Here is a 12862-nt window from a genome sequence, read left to right as displayed (position 1 = left end):
TTTCACTCTCCAACGGCACGCGGGAATAACGAGCACTTAAATTTTTCTGTGCGAGCCCTGATTTCTCTTATTTTATCGTGATGGTCATTTCTCCCTATGTATGTGGGTGCCAACACAAAGTTTTCGCAACCGGAGGAGAAAACTGGTGATTTAAATTTCATGAGAAGATCCCGTCGCAGTGAAAAACGCCTTTGTTTTAATGATTGCCACTCAAATTCACGTATCATTTCGCGATAATTTCGCGATAATACAAAACGAGCTGCCCTTCTTTGTACTCCTTCGATGTTTCCGTCAGTCCCACCTGATGCGGATCCCACACCGCTCAGCAATACTCCAGAATAGGGCGGACAAGCGTGGTGTGAGCAGTCTATTTAGTAGACCTGTTACATCTTCTAAGTGTTCTGCCAATGAATCGCAGTCTTTGGTTTCCTCTACCCACAATATTATCTATGTGATCGTTCCAATTTAGGTTATTTGTAATTGTAATCCCTAAGTTCAAATGGTTCAAATGGCTCTGAGCACTATGGGACTCAACATCTTAGGTCATAAGTCCCCTAGAACTTAGAACTACTTAAACCTAACTAACCTAAGGACATCACACACACCCATGCCCGAGGCAGGATTCGAACCTGCGACCGTAGCAGTCGCGCGGTTCCGGAATCCCTAAGTATTTTGTTGAATTTACAGCCTTCAGATTTGTATGACTTATCGCGTAATCGAAATTTAGTTGATTTCTTTTAGTACTCATGTAATAACTTCAAATGGTTCAAATGGCTCTGAGCACTATGGGACTCAACTGCTGAGGTCATTAGTCCCCTAGAACTTAGAACTAGTTAAACCTAACTACCCTAAGGACATCACAAACATCCATGCCCGAGGCAGGATTCGAACCTGCGACCGTAGCGGTCTTGCGGTTCCAGACTGCAGCGCCTTTAACCGCACGGCCACTTCGGCCGGCCAATAACTTCACAATTTTCCTTATTCAGGGTCAACTGCCACTTTTCGCACCATACAGATATCTTATCTAAATCATTTTGCAACTCGTTTTGATCATCTGATGACTTTACAAGACGGTAAATGACAGCATCATCTGCAAACAATCTAAGACGGCTACTCAGATTGTCTCCTACGTCGTTAATATAGATCAGGAACAATAGAGGGCCTATAACACTTCGTTAGGGAACGCCGGATATTACTTCTGTTTTACTCGATGACTTTCCGTCTATTACTACGAACTGTGGCCTTTCTGACAGGAAATCACCAGTCCAGTCGCAAAACTGAGGCGATACTCCGTAGGCACGCAGTTTGGTTAGAAGATGCTTGTGAGGAACGGTTTCGAAAGCTTTCTGGAAATCTAAAAATATGGAATCAATTCGACATCCCCTGTCGATAGCACTTATTACTTCATGAGTATAAAGAGCTAGTTGTATTTCACAAGAACGTTATTTTCTGAAACCGTGCTGACTATGTGTCAATAAATCGTTTTCTTCGAGGTACTTCATAATATTCGAATACAGTATATGTTCCAAAACCCTACTGCAAATCGACGTTAGTGATATAGGCCTGTAATTCAGCGGATTACTCCTACTTCCCTTTTTGGGTATTGGTGTGACTTTAGCACTTTTCCAGTCTTTAGCTACGGATCTTTCTGTGAGCGAGTGGTTGTATATAGTTGCTAAATAGGAGCTATTTTATCAGCTTACTGTGAGATGAACCTGACTGGTATACAATCTGGACCGGAGGCCTTGCCTTTATTAATTGATTTAAGCTGCTTCGTTACTCCGAGGATATCCGCCTCTATGTTTCTCATCTTGGCAGTTGTTCTTGATTGGAATTCAGGAATATTTACTTCGTCTTCTTTGGTGAAGGAGTTGTGAAAAACCGTGTTTAATAACTCTGCTTTAGAGGCACTGTCATCAGTGACTTCACCGTTGTTATCGCGCAGTGATTCACCGCAACTTTTTTATCGACTTCATTCTGAATGCTTTAACTGCCTTTTGTTGTGTAAGTTGTATCGCCTAATTTTGCACTAGTGTCCACAATAAGCTTCACTAACGCACTGATGCATCCAAAAATTGTCGACAAGCCGAATGCTGTGCGACAACTGTGCGTCAGTAAAGCTAAAAGTGTGTGTAAGATGCATATTAACGAAAAATAAGGAGCTACAACTTAAAGACTAAATATCAACACGGCAGTGATATATTCAGAACTGAGGTTGAAACTTTCCAAAGAAGTGCTGTCGTTGTCTTCTCGTTCCCTGTTGCATACAACGAAACCTTTGTCTGAAGAATCATTATTTTCAAAGATGCGAATGAAACAGTCCTATTTACTTAACTACTTAAACTTTGAAGTACCACTTACCATCAAACAGCGCGGGACACATGTTACCTGTTCTTTAAAAAAAAATGGCTGTCACTAGTACATACTGAGTTGTGTAAATTCAGTTCAAGTGCATTTCTTTCTGAACCATAGGTTTGGCTTTGGAATTTTCATCCCGTTTAAGCAGATCAGTTGAATGTCGAACGGATGATAATTTCTTTTTACAGCATGATCTCGATGGATAATCTGACATCCGCACTCTGCCTTAGTTCGTACCAGATTTGACATTTTCTAATTGAATTTGATTGTTGCATTCGAGGCGAGAATAACTCCACGTGCCGTGTTTCTGATAGATGTCGCTATTCTGAGAGCGGTGTTGCCACTGCCGCCCACTCGCTCAGTACTTGACCAGTTCTCACGGTGAGAAACGATACTAGCAGCGTTATAAGCGTCGTACAAGGGTGCTTTCAACCGGCTGCCGCCCTTTTCGCAGCCCACGCGTCGTCCGGGAAAGTGCACCGCGTCTAGAATTCGTTATATTCTTGGAAGCGTAGGAAGTCGAATCGAACGACTAGGGCCTCTAATGAAGGTGGCCTGCTATCCTGCCCCATGTGTGATGTGACTCGTCTCGAATTCGCAGGAGTAACAGGCGGCGTCATTAGCGTCCAACTCCAGCGCAAGTTGTAGCGCAGATGGCCCACGCACTGCATATATAAGTCGGGCGATATTTTGTTCTTCACTTTAAATTTAATGAAGCCAGCTTCACAAAAACGTTCAGCTAAAAATAGCGAGGTTAAGGAGTTCTTCGGGTGCTCTCGTAATGATCAGAAACGAAGTTGCCCGGTTAGATGCCACCTACATACGAAACAAAAAACTCTTTATTACCCACCGATTCTCATTTCCTGTTCTTACCACTAGAGAGAGCTGTTGTTACAAGCATAAACAGTTCAATGCGAAGGATTTAAAAAACCAAAAGTATGCGAATTGAAGCTACGAACAGGGTTCGTGAATCAAGAATCCGCTTCAGTTATAATTAGATTTTCCTCATTTGTTTAACTGCGCGACCGGTTTGCGAAGAATGAGATTGACTGGCTTGACCACCGCGCATGTGTGATTGTTTGTAAGTGAGTCTGACAGTCTCTTGCGGATAACTCATTTTTGGCAACTCCTTGCATGGACTTTGTAACTGGTCTCCCCCTCCTGTCTTTACAGTTGTTGGCACCTGGGGATGGAGCTCTAATGGTCAGAAGCCAGTCATGTAGTTACACTACTGCCCATTAAAATTGCTACACCAAGAAGAAATGCAGACGATAAACTGGCATTCATTGTACAAATATATTATACTAGAACTACCATGTGATTACATTTTCACGCAATTTGGGTGCATAGATCCTGAGAAATCAGTACCCAGAACAACCACCTCTGGCCGTAATAACGGCCTTGCTACGCCTGGGCATTGTGTCAAACAGAGCTTGAATGGCATGTACAGGTGTAGCTGCCCATGCAGCTTCAACACGGTACCACAGTTCATCAAGAGTAGAGACTGGCGTATTGTGACGAGCCAGTTGCTCGGCCACCATTGACCAGACGTTTTCAATTGGTGAGAGATCTGGAGAATGTGCTGGCCAGGGCAGCAGTCGAACATTTTCTCTATCCAGAAAGGCCCGTACAGGACCTGCACCACGCGGTCGTGCATTATCCTGCTGAATTGTAGGGTTTCGCAGGGATCGAATGAAGGGTAGAGCCACGGATCGTAAAACATCTGAAATGAACGTCCACTGTTCAAAGTGCCGTCAATACGAACAAGAGGTGACCGAGACGTGTAACCAATGGCACCCCACACCATCATGATGACGAATACACGCTTCCAATGTGCGTTCACAGCGATGTCGCCAAACACAGATGCGACCATCATGATGCTGTAAATAGAACCTGGATTCATGCGAAAAAATGACGTTTTGCCATTCGTGTACCCAAGTTCGTCGTTGAGTACACCAATACCCTCCGCATTACCCTCCTGAACCCACCGATGCCATATTCTGCTAACAGTCACTGGATCTCGATCAACGCGAGCAGCAATGTCGTGATACGATAAACCGCATTCGCGATAGGCTACAATCCGACCTTTATCAAAGTCGGAAACGTGATGGTACTCATTTCTCCTCCTTACACAAGGCGTCACAACGACGTTTCACCAGGCAACGTCGGTCAACTGCTGTTTGTGTATGAGAAATCGGTTGGAAACTTTCCTCATGTCAGCACGTTGTAGGTGTTGCCACCGGCGCCAACCTTGTGTAAATGCTCTGAAAAGTTAATTTTTTGCATATCGCAGCATCTTCTTCCTGTCGGTTAAATTTCGCGTCTGTAGCACGCCATCTTCTTGGTGTAGCAATTTTAATGGCCAGTAGTGTAAATAAACAAATTTTCATTGCAGCTGGATTCTTACTTTACGATTAGTTAATTAGTTACAAATGTCCTCCACATGAAACCCCATGTCCAAGGTATTCCAAAAGGATTTTTACAGCTTTGATCATGTATATTTCAGAAATAGGGATAGATAGGAATGCGTGGTTTTCTATATAATGTTCACACCCAACGAAAGTTGTAGGTGTTTGACGAAAATGCGTCCATAGCCCCCCCCCCAAAAAAAAAAAAAAAAATTGCTGACACACAGGTCCAGCCTATCTTCCGGACAGAAGCACACCGACATCAAACTGTGGTACCGAGGATCAAGGAATGCGACATCTCATGAAGAAGATGAGCTCTGGGCTCTGACCACGAGTGGTGCCGATTTGAATCGGGTGTAGCTGGCCTTTGTCCGGAACCTAACCAAATCAGTCCGTCAAGAGTCTCGGCAGTTGCAGCTGCCACCAACTACGGTGCACAAGGTATTGTGGGTTACGCAAGAGTTTGAAGCTTCTTGGCTTCGAGGGTATGCTTCAGTCTGATGACAGGCCATTTCATGTTTGGCGTTTTCTAATTTCCCTTACTGGAGAAGGGTTAAAACATTCCACGTCCCAATCCTCAATAAGTCTTCCTCCTTCTTCTCCTTCCATCCTTTTCCATTTGCCCTAATCTCTGGAGTCCTCGTTGTATTCCCCTCCCGGAGATCCGATTGAGGGGAACCTTTACCTCAGGAATATTTTAGAAAGAGGTCCATCCCATGAACGTCTCGGGAAGTAATTCCAGTGGTGGGTTCCCGTTGCTTTCCACTGTCCTCCACATCCTGTCGGCTTGCTGACCCAGTTTCCTGCTGGGGTTGGTTACCCAACCTTCCACTGGGTTGCTCAGCTTAACGGGGCCACCACGTGTAGGTAGGATTGTGGAGAATTGAGGTGAGAGAGGCTAAGAGAACTCTCTTGTTGAGTTCTTGTATTCGCATCTCACCCCCATGTTTAGCCAGAGTCGCAAGGTTGTAGTAGCGACTCACGCAGGTAATCTCCCAGGCCAAAAAAAGAAAAAGGAAGAAAGAAAAATAAGTCCACGGACGAAGGTTGCTTTCATGTGTCCGGGAAGTAAACCGACACAATGTAAGGACCTGAGAAACGCAACTTTAGCATTTAAATTGTGTGCGACAGTCCAAAGGTAAACGTGTGTTGTGGTCTGCTTCATGACCGTGTGGTGGGACCGTTTTCCTTTCCAGAGGCATAAGCAACCTTGACTGTTTATTCATATTTTGGATTTGTAGAACTTGCACTTTTTCCGTTGTTGGAACAGTTTACATTTCCACAGATCGAAGAACTACAACCTCACATCATGCTGCAGCAGGTTGGTGCCTCTCCTCACTGGACCTCGATCATTAGGCAATCTTTGGACAACACATACATAGAAGAAGACCCATTTCTAGCCCGAAAGTCTCGACATAACCTGATTAGGATGTTTTGTTTATGGCTTTATCAAGAATGCTGTCTACCAGATCCAAGTGTGGGGCCTGCATGAACTGCGATCTCTCATCAGAGCACCAATTACGCAGGTTATCGAGGGCATGCTATACAGGCCAGACCTGGAAGGACCTGGAATATCGCGTAGATACCTTACGTGTTTCAGATGGCGCACACAGTGACACCCGTTTAACGGCTACTAAGACTCTATGTTTGCGTGAACATTATGTCGAAAAAATCTCCCTTTCTGAAATATACGTGATCGAAGTTGTGAAGATAATTTTGGAACACCACTTATTCGTACAAGGATTTCCATGCCACGACATCCAGAGTAAAGACTCGTCCTAATAGCAGCACATGCATGGCAAAGGTATCTTCGATTTTTACAATCGGATGAAAATTTTTGTTTTCCGGAAACCATATCCATAGCTATTTCACGACGCAGTGAGATAGACGATTCAATGCCACTGACTTTTAGCCAAGCAAAAAGCCATAGCTTCTGTTGCGACAGTGAGTGAACTAAGGTGTCGATGACAAAACCCATACAGTGACCATAATCTGAGGAAGTCAGCGATCTGGTAGTCGTCAGGGAAGCGTTGCTCCACCGATTGTTTTCCAAGCAGTTATTGTCGAAGAGTAACGCCCGATGCTAACTGTACTAGACAAAGGCATCGCGACAAGGGATGGTCGCATACAAAGGAGGGCTCACTTGAATCCATACACGTCTTCATTCGTTTCTTCTCAGGCTCTGATTATTTCTGGCTGCACTTGAATCCATACACGTCTTCATTCGTTTCTTCTCTTGCTCTGATAATTTGTGGCTGCGATTTTCCGCTAGGATGCGAAGGATATTCGCTTTTTTTCCGGCGGAGTGCAAGAATACGTCTGTAATAAACTGTCCTTCCACCGGTTTTGAACTGTTTGATTATGATGAAGCTGGTCACTGCATAAAAAAATAGTTATGGTCGCAAAACATTTTCTTACAAATACACCATATAAACAGTTTCTTAGTAATGCGAATAGTCTCCGTTCTTTAGCGTCGAGTTAGTACTCCTCAGCAACTTAAGCGTCGAGTTTTCGCTCAGTGTAAAAAGGATAGGACAATCAGTTATGCTTTGGGAAGGGAGGGGGACTGCGTCGCTGTTCTCGTTGCACTTGTCGAGCGTTCGGCAATAACCACCATTTTCTTCGCCAGAAAAGCAAACGACTGTGCAAGTAGTAACGGAATCACGTATATGTAGCAGTGCTCATTGCAACCAGAGATTACGTTGGCGCCTACAATGAAATGTCACTTGCATAGTCTTTTTTTATATTTCTACATCTTCATACCCCTTCAAATTCAAAACGAGAAAGAGCAATAGATAATAAACTGAAAATTCGAAAATAAATAGAACCCGAACGGTACAACCAAACCTATGACTGAAAAAAGCACAGTCTCTCAATTAGCCTACTCTCTCCCTCCAGGAGAGAGTATGAAATATAAGTAAAATAATCTGTGTGTTCCGTTACTTCTTTGACAGTCAGTTGCTTCACTGAGGGAGACAGTGATGGCTATTGTCGAATGCTGGGATTTTAATTGAGAACTGATCTTAAAGTGCACCGAGTACAGTTTATGCAATTATTGTCTGCCACGTATGGCCCTCCATCGATGTAGGCGGTCGATAAAAACAGTACACTTTGAGAAACTTTGTTTATAAAGTCATCTTGCATAAATGTCGGTACGAAAACAGTGTGTGTCACGCTGCACGGCTGACTGGTATTTTCGCCGTCACAGTACAGCTTGTGGGTACAAATAGCGCCGCATTGGATAGTTAGTTACTTGTGCCATAGATAATTTTAATTTTTATTTATCGAAATGATGTGGAATTAGTCTTTTACTGGATATGTTTATATGAGCAGTTTTTAACATTAATGAAGGTATTAATTTTTAGTCTTACTAATGCAACTACTCTTAAAACCATGTCGTTTGCATGTTATTAATTTTTAAATAAAAATACCTTTATGGAATAGAAGGAGTTGTACAGAAAATGATTTCAGACTGGATTTCAAACTTGTTGTGCTACCTTTCAGATTTTTCTATTATTGAGCAACTGATAAAAAAAATTAATATTCTTCTCTAAGAGTAATGAATTATGTATGACGGAATTTCACTAGCGAAAATGTAATTCCCTAAAGATGTACTTTTAAATGATGGCAGGTCTACACCACAAACTTCCTTTCTAAGTAATCAGTTGCCCCAGAAGATTATTCCATAAGACTAGAGGGAATTTTAGAGGGTAAAAACTGTAGAGAAAGAGACTGGTATACATCCAGCATGACGTAGGATGCAGTTGCTACTCTGGGATGAAGAGTTTGGCACAGATGAGGAATTCATGGTGGGCCGCATTAAATCACTCAGAAGGCTGACGACTCAGAAAATAGATGCTATTGAGTGGAAATATGCAAAATATGTTAAGCAGTTGATTTCTTTGTTTCCAACTGTAGCAATTACACGAACAGCAAAAGTAACCGAAACACTGAGCTGTTCTGTAGTATACCTTCTCCAGCTCACGTTTTCATCAGTATGTGCACGCAAATATGTGGAGGGGAGCATTCTGCTGTGTTTATTGACTCCTGTTCATGTGCTACATCAGTATTGTTGATCTCGCTGTTTGGTGTACAGAACCCAATGTCGTGTGTTTTCTCGGAATTTAGGGACAGTCAATTTTCAGAGAACTACTTAATAATTCTTCCAAAAACATCATTAACAATTTATTTCCCTCTACTGGGATTTATTATAACGACAGTATTGTCTGTAAAAAATAGCAGTTCAACTTATGTATGTTAAGCGGAAGGTCATTCACAAATACAAGGAAAAGTAGTCGATCAAAAATGGAACCCTGTGGAACTTGGTGATTTCTCCTCAGTCACTAAAATTTTCTCTCATCCTTTCTGTGGTTTGTTGTAGTTAAGTTTGTCCCATTTCTTACACTCTCTGTAATTTAGTTATTTTTCTCATTGTACGGGCTGTTTTGAACTGCCTCAAAATATTTCGTGTTGCATAAGACGTCATGGAAAATTTTGCGTCGCTGTTTGGATATGACATTGTCGGGTCAGATCATCGACAACAAGACCATGAAACTAGGCACCGGCCCGTGTGCATCTAGATATACGTGTATATCCCGCAAGAGCCGGCCGGTGTGGCCGAGTGGTTCTAGGCGCTACAGTCACGGGTGTGTGTGATGTCCTTAGGTTAGTTAGGTTTAAGTAATTCTAAGTTCTAGGGGACTGATGACCTCAGAAGTTAAGTCCCATAGTGCTCAGAGCCATTTGAACCATTTATCCCGCAAGCTGCCTTACGGTTTGTGGCAGAGAGTATTTGGTTTACCACTGTCACTTCTCACCTTTCCTGTTCCTGTCTCGAATGGTGCGCGGGGAAAACGATTGTTGGCAAACTTCCTTGTTAGCTTGAATCCATCTAATTTTTACCTTCATGGTCTTTCCTCGAGATATGCTTAGGAGGAAACAATATATTGGCCATTTTCTAGGAACGTACCTCTCGTAATTTTAACAGTAAACTATACCGTGATGCACAACCACATGCTTTTAGTATCTGCCACTCGAGTTGGATGAGCGTCTCAGTGACGCATTCTCGGTTCCTAAACGAACCTGCGACTAAACGTATTGCTCTACTTGGGATCGCCTTTAGTTGGTCTCATCAATCCTCTACGGGATAGGTCCTACCCTGTCGATCAGTATTAAAGTACCGATCGAATGCCATCTTGGTGAACCACACTTCCTGAAGATTAGGCCGCGGGGGTAGCCGTGCGGTCTAGGGCGCCTTGCCACGGTTTCCGCGGCTCCTCCCGTCGGAGGTTCGAGTCCTCCCTCGGGCATGGGTGTGTGTGTTGTCCTTAGCGTAAGTTAGTTTAGGTTAGATACAGTAGTATGTAAGCATAGGGACCGATGACCTAAGCAATTTGGTCCCATAAGACCTTAGCACAAATTTCCAAAATTTTCCTGGAGATTCCTCCAATTAATCTTCTACGCATCAGTTCAAATGGCTCTGAGCACTATGGGACTTAACAGCTATGGTCATCAGTCCCCTAGAACTTGGAACTACTTAAACCTAACTAACCTAAGGACATCACACAACACCCAGTCATCACGAGGCAGAGAAAATCCCGGACCCCGCCGGGAATCGAACCCGGGAAGCCGGGCGCGGGAAGCGAGAACGCTACCGCACGACCACGAGCTGCGGACTTCTACGCATCAATCTTTGTGCGATTAGTTTTTGTGTGATCATCTTTTATAAATCGCCCCTGTATACAACAGCATCAACCGCGAACACTAGGTCATTTATATGTATTATGAACGGTAATGGTTATGTAATACTCCCTCTGAGTATACCCGAATTTAACTTCGACGATTGAAGCTAACGCCCTTCACAATGGGTACACTTTACGGGTTCCTGTTAGGTTTCGTCTGCCAGTCGAACTGGAGCCCTCCGGTGTAGGTATTTGGCTCTGAAGCGTATTCGCATCAGTAAGGCTTGCCGGCGATCCCTTGAATGCGGGAGGACGATACCACACGGAGCGCCTTTGCTGTGTGGCAGCGGCGCGTATAGCGGCATAGCCGCCGGCTGGCTGCGGCCGCCAGAGTAAACACTCGCTACGCTGATGAGCGCGCTCTATGGCCGGCGCTGCCATCTTATTCACCTCGAGCCCTCTACAGCCATTACCAATGGAGAGCCTCCTCGGCCTCTGCTCAGGGCTATTCCGCAGGTAGGGGCAGGCTCGTACATACTGCCCGTCCAGTACATTGTTTGCTTTTCTGGTATCTGACAGAAACATTTTGCCCATATTGTGGAAATGCGTTATCTCGTGTAATGTACTGAAGAAACAGCCTTGCATCTTACTAAATTAGTGAATAGGAGGCAAGTTCATCCACGTAAATTTCAAATTTCTGACCTTTCGTTTAACCAGCTAGGGATATGTGTGATGGTGGTGTAAACTAGGTCATGAAAAAGCCAGACACGTATCTGAAGTTGCAGTCTAAATTTGCTCACAAATGTATCTCGCGGACGCTCTAACGTGGCAGTCGGCCGCGAGCCTAGAGAACGAGGCCTCCTCCTTCTTTTATTTTGTATTTCTGCGAAAGCGGAAGTGACGCATGATAGCGATCGCCGGTCCCTTTTGTTGTCTTGGGTTTCGTATCCGAACTCTGCAATAAACCGGGATCTCTCCACTCGGTTGCAAATAAGAATAAGAGCGACACACAAAACGCAGCAAGGGGAGTGAAAAAGCATTTGGTAAATAATTTTTTCATAATGCGGGGCCACAGCCATAATATATTTATTTAAAGTCAATACCGCCATTAGACTGTTGTTTCTTCTTAATGCCATTATCAAGTGTTTTAACTGTTATACACTTAAAACACTTGATAATCGGACTTTAAAGCCGAAATCATGATTGTGTAAGTTAAATGTAACACTGTAAAGAAACATCAGTCTGATGTCGGTACTGACTTCAAAGACATTTGGTAAATGCTACCGTGCAATTGCTTGCTGGATTAACAGTGTTGCATAGGTGGTAGTATACACCCAATCTCTACCAGTATCTTACCGACAACCGTAGTTGTGTAAACTGTTGATATAAATCAACTCCCACTGGCAGCTAATGTCTTCAATTTCCATATGTCTTGATTCACGGTGGCTGCAGGATCAAAACACATCTCCCTCACCCCTCACAACTAAAATTGCCACTTTTTAAAGCGCTCACTTTAAAGTATCTCCAAATGTGTTGGGTGAAAGCATCTCGTAATGTGTTGGGTTATCCGTGACATTACAGCCTCTGATCTCGAGTAGTCCATGGATGTCTGTCGTTTGGCATCAAATCGACTTCCATAACAATCTGTAAATGCTCAGCCATATTCAAATCGGGGATATGACTGCGGGTAAAGCTATATAGTATTCGGTGAGCACTTGCGCAGGCTAGTTCACACGTTGCTCTTTGAGCAGCAGCACGTAGCTGGGTACAGTGGGCGCACAGATATTTTGTATCCGTTGACCAATTTACACGCCGGGTACTCTCCAACTAGCATTCAAACGCAACCTACTATTTAACATAGTGTATTAAGGAGTAATAGTGTGGTAATAATGAGCTGTATTTTCCCTTACCAGCCAGTTTATAAGAATAAAAATTTCGTCCATCATCCGGATTCGAGTGACGCTAAGAAATTCGTATAGTCACTCCGATGCGTATAGCTCCATTAAGGTACTGCGATCAGTGGAGTCCGTTCCTTCGTTTCCTGTATGTACTACACTCCTGACAGGTACGTTCTTTTGAGTTTCAGACATAGTTAATTGCTGGGCGCTGTGGCCGAGCGGTTCTAGGCGCTTCAGTCTCGAACCGCGCGACCGCTACGGTCGCAGGCTCGAATCCTGCCTCGGGCATGAATGTGTGTGATGTACTTAGGTTAGGTTTAAGTAGTTCTAAGTTCTAGGGGACTGATGACCTGAGATGTTAAGTCTCATAGTGCTCAGAGCCATTTGAACATAGTTAACTGTTACGGTTTTGAGCTGAACATCAGAATAATCTTAAACCAACACATAAAATTTTTCATTCTTGTTCGCACTTTTTGTTTGTGATTCTGGTTACACGTTTGGGCTGACTGTTATCATC

The 12862-nt window shown here is 43.6% G+C and overlaps 1 protein-coding gene across 1 annotated transcript in view; it reads left to right on the top strand.

Moving 5' to 3' along the window:
- LOC126249469 (protein sidekick) overlaps nt 1-12862 on the top strand; it is a 452637-nt gene that overhangs the window by 26333 nt on the left and 413442 nt on the right. The window lies entirely within an intron of this gene.

The sequence above is a fragment of the Schistocerca nitens genome, chromosome 1 (assembly GCF_023898315.1).
Source record: "Schistocerca nitens isolate TAMUIC-IGC-003100 chromosome 1, iqSchNite1.1, whole genome shotgun sequence".
NCBI classification, from domain to species: Eukaryota; Metazoa; Arthropoda; class Insecta; order Orthoptera; family Acrididae; genus Schistocerca; species Schistocerca nitens.
Note: the sequence above shows the minus strand (reverse complement) of the source record. Positions and strands in the feature narration are given on the sequence as shown.